Raw genomic sequence first — 7,940 nt, forward strand, 5'->3', positions numbered from 1 at the left:
AAACTTAAACAGTCTGAGTTCAACATTTATTACAGTTTGCATATAATATGAAGATTTCAAAAAAAAAAAAAAAAAAAAAAAAAACTAATTAAAATTTCTAGTATTTAATTTTGTTTCTTGATAGATTCTAATAACACAAAATAATTAACCATTGCAAAGATGTAACAATTTAATAATATTTTCTATTCAATTTCAAATATTAATATGTAATTTTAGAAACAAAAGTAAACTTATTTTTTCTTAGTCTAAATCTATTCATAGCAAAATTAATTAATAAACACACGGTTTTTTGTTTTTGTTTGTTGGTTTTTTTTTTTTTGTTACAGGGAAAATTCGCAAATTACAATTAGGGGAGATAACTCCCGTTTGTTTACGATACTAATTGTCAGTAATTGATCGATGATTTAACCGCGGCGGGGACAGGTAAGTGATGAATTTCCCGCGGAGGGAACGCGGTTTACCTGTCTACCTGGCCAAATACCGCGTTGTGATTATACCGCGGCGGGGACGCGGGAAATACGGGATCCGCGTTGCCTGTACTGTATGCATGTAACACTAAAGCGGTAAAACGGTTATGATTTTTTAAACTTTTTTTCAATTTCCTGTTTATCCCTAAAGTGAACTATCCAAATAAGTTAATCGAAAATAGTTGAAACATTTCGCCGAAAAACATTGCTCGCCCTACGGCGGTCAAGGAATCAGATATCATTTATGCTCAATAACTTGAATCAGGTCTTTGAGACAAGAATGCTAAAATAAACTCCATGAAGCGATCTTTAGAAAAAAATTGTTTCTTATTTTTGTCTTATTTATTAGTTTAATATAACACAAATGTGCATAGGAAAAACAGTGGTTAAGATTTATACTTACAATATGAATTGATATTCTTTTTTGAGAAAGTATTACTTATAAGTATGATTTAAGATCTGTTTTTCCGTGGTGTACAAAAGATATTAGGTATCGAATTTCATTTGCACATTTAGTCTTCTCTTTTTCTATTTTGAGAACCAGCCAAAACCAATTATAGAAGACGTTAGTTTGACACAGAATTGCAACGTAAATACGACGTGACAATCCAAGTATTCCATTACATTTCATTTATCCTTATGTTACTTTCGTTCAAGCAAACGCTCAGCTGCATCCGTAAAACCCTATTGCGAAGTGTCCGCGTTGACAGAGACAGCCGCCATTTTGGACCCACTTCAGATGTTTGAATGCTAATATCTAGAGTATAGATTTATCAATATTCAAACAAATTATATAGTAAGCATAATAAGAAAGGTTTCTATTAATATACAAAAAATAAATAAAAAATATTGAAAAACAAAAAAGTTAGAAAAAATGCGATTTTTTTAATTTCATCTCTTAACGACCGGAAGTACTGATGACAAACGAAAAGGCGATTCTGCAAACCACAAAGTCATGATCTACAGTACAGGCAACGCGGATCCCGTATTTCCCGCGTCCCCGCCGCGGTATAATCACAACGCGGTATTTGGCCAGGTAGACAGGTAAACCGCGTTCCCTCCGCGGGAAATTCATCACTTACCTGTCCCCGCCGCGGTTTAATCATCGATCAATTACTGACAATTAGTATCGTAAACAAACGGGAGTTATCTCCCCCAATTCTAATTTGCGAATTTTCCCTGTAACAAAAAAAAAATACAAAACAAAAAAAACAACAAAATACGGTGTGTTTATTATTTAATTTTGCTATGAATAGAATTTAAACTAAGAAGAAATAAGTTTATTTTTGTTTCTAAAATTACATATCAATATTTGAAATTGAATAGAAAATTTTATTAAATTGTTACGTCTTTGCAATGGTTTATTATTTTGTGTTATTAACCCTTTGTGTGCGGGAACCCAATATATTGGGTCTGACGTCACAAACGCTACCGTGCGGGAACCCAATATATTGGGTCTGAGTGTGGAATTAGCGCTTCGTAACATAAAACGTTGTATAAAACATATAAATGAGTTGTGAATTACTATTAATCTATCAATATGCATTATAAAACTACAATATGTTGAAAAATAGGAAATTATGATATGAAAATATGCGAATTATTTGTGAAATTGTGATTTAAAGTGAAGGTGTTGGCGTTTGTTACGATGAAAGTCAGTCCGCTATATTTGGAAACGGGGAAAAACGCGCATGTAATAAATATCTACTAACTTGCTCTAATATAAAGGAAAATAAAGAAATGAATTCCAAAAATAGTTAAATATTAATAATTCTAATAAATTTGACCTAGTAGACATAAAATTACTCAGAAATTGTCGATATTTTAGCAGAAAAACTCTGGTTAACTTGACTTGACCTTAACCTTTCGAAGTTCTTCCTGTTAAAACGAAAGTAGGGTGCACATGCTACAGAAGTTCAGTCTGAAGAATATCGAGAGCTTTTATGGTCGGCAAAGTTTTATATTTTGGACATAATGTGGTTATTATTTGTTTATTTGGGGTTTTGTAAGTAGACATATATAACATCGTCTAAATGAAAACAATAATGCACGAGATTGAACCTGACAACCCACAGACGTTTTTATTTTCCTCAGTGACTGTGCACGTTGTTTACATACGTAAATTAAATGTGCTTTGAAATAAAGGTTTTCAAAAAAAAAAAAATTTGAAGCATCTTGTCAATTAAGAGTATTTGTTTTTTAACAATAAATAAACAAATAAATAAGTAAACAAATAATTTTTTTTAATCTAAAGACCCATTTAAAAAATGTTGAAAGATAAATAAAAGGTTTTACCTAATAAAAAAAAAAATAAATGTGGAGGACCTTGAACACTGTAGCAAATTTTCCGATGAGTGATTGCATTAATAAGGAAGTGCAAAAGAAATATATAGAGAATATATATCCATCAACATATTTTTGTGATCAAGCAAAATTAATTCATGATGCATGCAGGTATTTGAAATATACACAATATGAATTTTAAAAACTTACAATCATGGAGTGAATTAAATGGCCCTAATTACATCTTAAATTTCTGGTTTAAAGCTGCTTTTTTTCCATCTATTTGGGAAAACTTTCAAATATTTTTTTATAACAGTATATATGATATATTGTAAAATTTTTATTAAAAATTTAAAGAAATAATTAAACTTGATATTTTCTAGTGTCTTCAAATGTAAGCTAGTTCTCCACACTAAAAGTGAAGTTTACTTTAAAAAATCCAGAAAGTATTGAGAGGAAAAAAAACATAATGTATCAGAAAAAATGCATTGATGCATTTGAACATGCGCATATACAAATGGTAAAAAGTAATGAAAAAATTTTGAAGTGCTGATTTTCTCTGAAATGTGAAATGACTGTCATTTGTTTAAACTGTGGTATTTGTTTTATTTCAGTAAGTAATAAAAATACCATTTTTATTTCCTTGATGAGGATTTATAATATAGACTCTCAATAATTTCAAAACCAAAATATGTTCCGGGATCTTTGGTATCTTAGAGTTAGATTTCTTCAAGGCTTTTACATACTCTAGTTTGCATGAAACCTAATTACTAAGTGAAAATAATTGGTACGTGTATCAGAATTTTTTTTCTAAATCAAGTAGAAGTATAAGTTTAAGTATCAGGGAGACATTTTCTTTTTCTTTAAAATAGACTTTTGCTTGAATAAAGCATGTGGATTAAATTGCACATTTCCCCTACCTTTTATTTCTATTTTATTAAAACCAAAAACAGTGAGACTGCCCCAACCTATACATGCACACTCAAAATTATAAAATTCACTAGTTAAATAAATCTACAGTTTAAAATTAATGCCATGTTCACACGGAGAGTTTAATTCGAATTAAACATAAAGTTACTGCGAATTAGCTTCGCTTAGCGTTCACACGGAAAATTTAATGCGAATTAGTTTAATTCGAATTAGTTTACTGCGCATTAAATTACTTCGCATTAGCTCCGTGTTAACGCTAAGCGAAGCTAATTCAAATTAAATTTTGATGCATGCGTTAGGCAAAATTCAGTCAAATCACGTCATATCGGTGGTTATATAAGTACTTGTGCTATTTTGGTTAAAAAACTAGGAAAAAAGTATGTTAATCACTAAAATCAATGAATACCTGTAGCCACTGGCATTATGTCAAATGAATTTGCTTCATTTTTTCATGCACACTTACTTGGTAGTGACACAATGATGCAGATGACACTTTATACTTCACAATGACTGCACATGATCAAAATATACAATCTAACATCAAATCTCCCATTGCGATAAAGAGTAAATAACTGTCTTTTCCATTGATAAAGCCTGTGGATCTTGAGGCTTCCAAATCATTGCCATATATCACTTTTAACTGAAAGCTTACAAGTAAAAATGATGAATATAAAATAATTAAGAACATGATTTCTCCCTGTTCATGAGAGTGTATCATCAATTTTAATCATTTTCATGCAAATGTATCTGTTATGTTTGCACAACTTTATCAACTGATTAAGAAAATACATTCATTTTTATCTTTTTCAATAATTTACTTGTGCACATGTGCACAAGAACATATGGGTCTCAAATACTAAGCCCTACTTGATTGATCTGTATCATATTTCAAAAGGATTTCAAAAAAGATTTTCATGCACACTTACATATGCTTCTGAAACTGAGATATAGATGACATAAATATTCAATAATGACTTCATATCATCAAAATATATCTTCCATTTTAAAATGTCACATTGCGATTAAAAGTAAGTAGCTTCCTTTTCCCTTGATAAAGCTTTTAAATCTTTGAAATTCAAAATTACTCCCAAATCATATTTAAGCTGAATGCTTAGAAATGTTTTTAAAAAATGCACACCGGTATTTAAGATTCCTCCCTATTCATGAGAGTACATCATCACTCTCTGGTATTATTTCCCATAAATTAACATATCAAAAATTCCCTTATTGGCTTTTATTATAAAAAAAATCCATTTCATAGAATTTTTTTTTACTTTTGCATTATTTAATCAATTGATTTAGAAAATTTATTGAATTATGTCCAATATCAAACAACATTACATATACTCATGTGCACAAGGAATAGTTTATAGGAAAAAAACTAAGTCTAAATTGATAAATCATTCTATGTTCTTTTAGAATTTCAAGATAGTTTCATGAATTTTTTCATGCACACTTACTTGGTAGTGACACAATGATGCAGATGACACTTTATACTTCACAATGACTGCACATCATCAAAATATACAATCTAACATCAAATCTCCCATTGCGATAAAGAGTAAATAACTGTCTTTTCCATTGATAAAGCCTGTGGATCTTGAGGCTTCCAAATCATTGCCATATATCACTTTTAACTGAAAGCTTACAAGTAAAAATGATGAATATAAAATAATTAAGAACATGATTTCTCCCTGTTCATGAGAGTGTATCATCAATTTTAATCATTTTCATGCAAATGTATCTGTTATGTTTGCACAACTTTATCAACTGATTAAGAAAATACATTCATTTTTATCTTTTTCAATAATTTACTTGTGCACATGTGCACAAGAACATATGGGTCTCAAATACTAAGCCCTATTTGATTGATCTGTATCATATTTCAAAAGGATTTCAAAAAAGATTTTCATGCACACTTACATATGCTTCTGAAACTGAGATATAGATGACATAAATATTCAATAATGACTTCATATCATCAAAATATATCTTCCATTTTAAAATGTCACATTGCGATTAAAAGTAAGTAGCTTCCTTTTCCCTTGATAAAGCTTTTAAATCTTTGAAATTCAAAATTTCTCCCAAATCATATTTAAGCTGAATGCTTAGAAATGTTTTTAAAAAATGCACACCGGTATTTAAGATTCCTCCCTATTCATGAGAGTACATCATCACTCTCTGGTATTATTTCCCATAAATTAACAAATCAAAAATTCCCTTATTAGCTTTTATTATAAAAAAAAATCCATTTCATAGAATTTTTTTTTTACTTTTGCATTATTTAATCAGTTGATTTAGAAAATTTATTGAATTATGTCTTATATCAAACAACATTACATATACTCATGTGCACAAGGAATAGTTTGTGGGAAAAAAACTAAGTCTAAATTGATAAATTATTCTATCTTCCTTTAGAATTTCAAGATAGTTTCATGAATTTTTCATGCACACTTACTTGGTAGTGACACAATGATGCAGATGACACTTTATACTTCACAATGACTGCACATGATCAAAATATACAATCTAACATCAAATCTCCCATTGCGATAAAGAGTAAATAACTGTCTTTTCCATTGATAAAGCCTGTGGATCTTGAGGCTTCCAAATCATTGCCATATATCACTTTTAACTGAAAGCTTACAAGTAAAAATGATGAATATAAAATAATTAAGAACATGATTTCTCCCTGTTCATGAGAGTGTATCATCAATTTTAATCATTTTCATGCAAATGTATCTGTTATGTTTGCACAACTTTATCAACTGATTAAGAAAATACATTCATTTTTATCTTTTTCAATAATTTACTTGTGCACATGTGCACAAGAACATATGGGTCTCAAATACTAAGCCCTACTTGATTGATCTGTATCATATTTCAAAAGGATTTCAAAAAAGATTTTCATGCACACTTACATATGCTTCTGAAACTGAGATATAGATGACATAAAGTATTCAATAATGACTTCATATCATCAAAATATATCTTCCATTTTAAAATGTCACATTGCGATTAAAAGTAAGTAGCTTCCTTTTCCCTTGATAAAGCTTTTAAATCTTTGAAATTCAAAATTTCTCCCAAATCATATTTAAGCTGAATGCTTAGAAATGTTTTTAAAAAATGCACACCGGTATTTAAGATTCCTCCCTATTCATGAGAGTACATCATCACTCTCTGGTATTATTTCCCATAAATTAACAAATCAAAAATTCCCTTATTAGCTTTTATTATAAAAAAAAATCCATTTCATAGAATTTTTTTTACTTTTGCATTATTTAATCAATTGATTTAGAAAATTTATTGAATTATGTCCAATATCAAACAACATTACATATACTCATGTGCACAAGGAATAGTTTGTGGGAAAAAAACTAAGTCTAAATTGATAAATTATTCTATCTTCCTTTAGAATTTCAAGATAGTTTCATGAATTTTTTCATGCACACTTACTTGGTAGTGACACAATGATGCAGATGACACTTTATACTTCACAATGACTGCACATGATCAAAATATACAATCTAACATCAAATCTCCCATTGCGATAAAGAGTAAATAACTGTCTTTTCCATTGATAAAGCCTGTGGATCTTGAGGCTTCCAAATCATTGCCATATATCACTTTTAACTGAAAGCTTACAAGTAAAAATGATGAATATAAAATAATTAAGAACATGATTTCTCCCTGTTCATGAGAGTGTATCATCAATTTTAATCATTTTCATGCAAATGTATCTGTTATGTTTGCACAACTTTATCAACTGATTAAGAAAATACATTCATTTTTATCTTTTTCAATAATTTACTTGTGCACATGTGCACAAGAACATATGGGTCTCAAATACTAAGCCCTACTTGATTGATCTGTATCATATTTCAAAAGGATTTCAAAAAAGATTTTCATGCACACTTACATATGCTTCTGAAACTGAGATATAGATGACATAAAGTATTCAATAATGACTTCATATCATCAAAATATATCTTCCATTTTAAAATGTCACATTGCGATTAAAAGTAAGTAGCTTCCTTTTCCCTTGATAAAGCTTTTAAATCTTTGAAATTCAAAATTTCTCCCAAATCATATTTAAGCTGAATGCTTAGAAATGTTTTTAAAAAATGCACACCGGTATTTAAGATTCCTCCCTATTCATGAGAGTACATCATCACTCTCTGGTATTATTTCCCATAAATTAACATATCAAAAATTCCCTTATTGGCTTTTATTATAAAAAAAATCCATTTCATAGAATTT

The 7,940-nt window shown here is 29.4% G+C and overlaps 1 long non-coding RNA gene across 1 annotated transcript; it reads right to left on the minus strand.

The window, feature by feature from the left end:
• Nucleotides 1-4,135: 4,135 nt before the first annotated feature.
• Nucleotides 4,136-7,905, minus strand: LOC134271162 (uncharacterized). Its single transcript, XR_009992967.1, has 4 exons — nucleotides 7,137-7,905; nucleotides 6,139-6,322; nucleotides 5,141-5,324; nucleotides 4,136-4,327 (listed from the first exon to the last, which is right to left on the minus strand). It is a non-coding gene; the product is annotated as an uncharacterized LOC134271162 (long non-coding RNA).
• Between the last annotated feature and the right edge of the window lie 35 nt (nucleotides 7,906-7,940).

Source organism: Saccostrea cucullata, unplaced genomic scaffold, assembly GCF_032062105.1.
Source record: "Saccostrea cucullata isolate Sc308-1 unplaced genomic scaffold, CSIRO_AGI_Scuc_v1 ctg8485, whole genome shotgun sequence".
Lineage (NCBI taxonomy): Eukaryota > Metazoa > Mollusca > Bivalvia > Ostreida > Ostreidae > Saccostrea > Saccostrea cuccullata.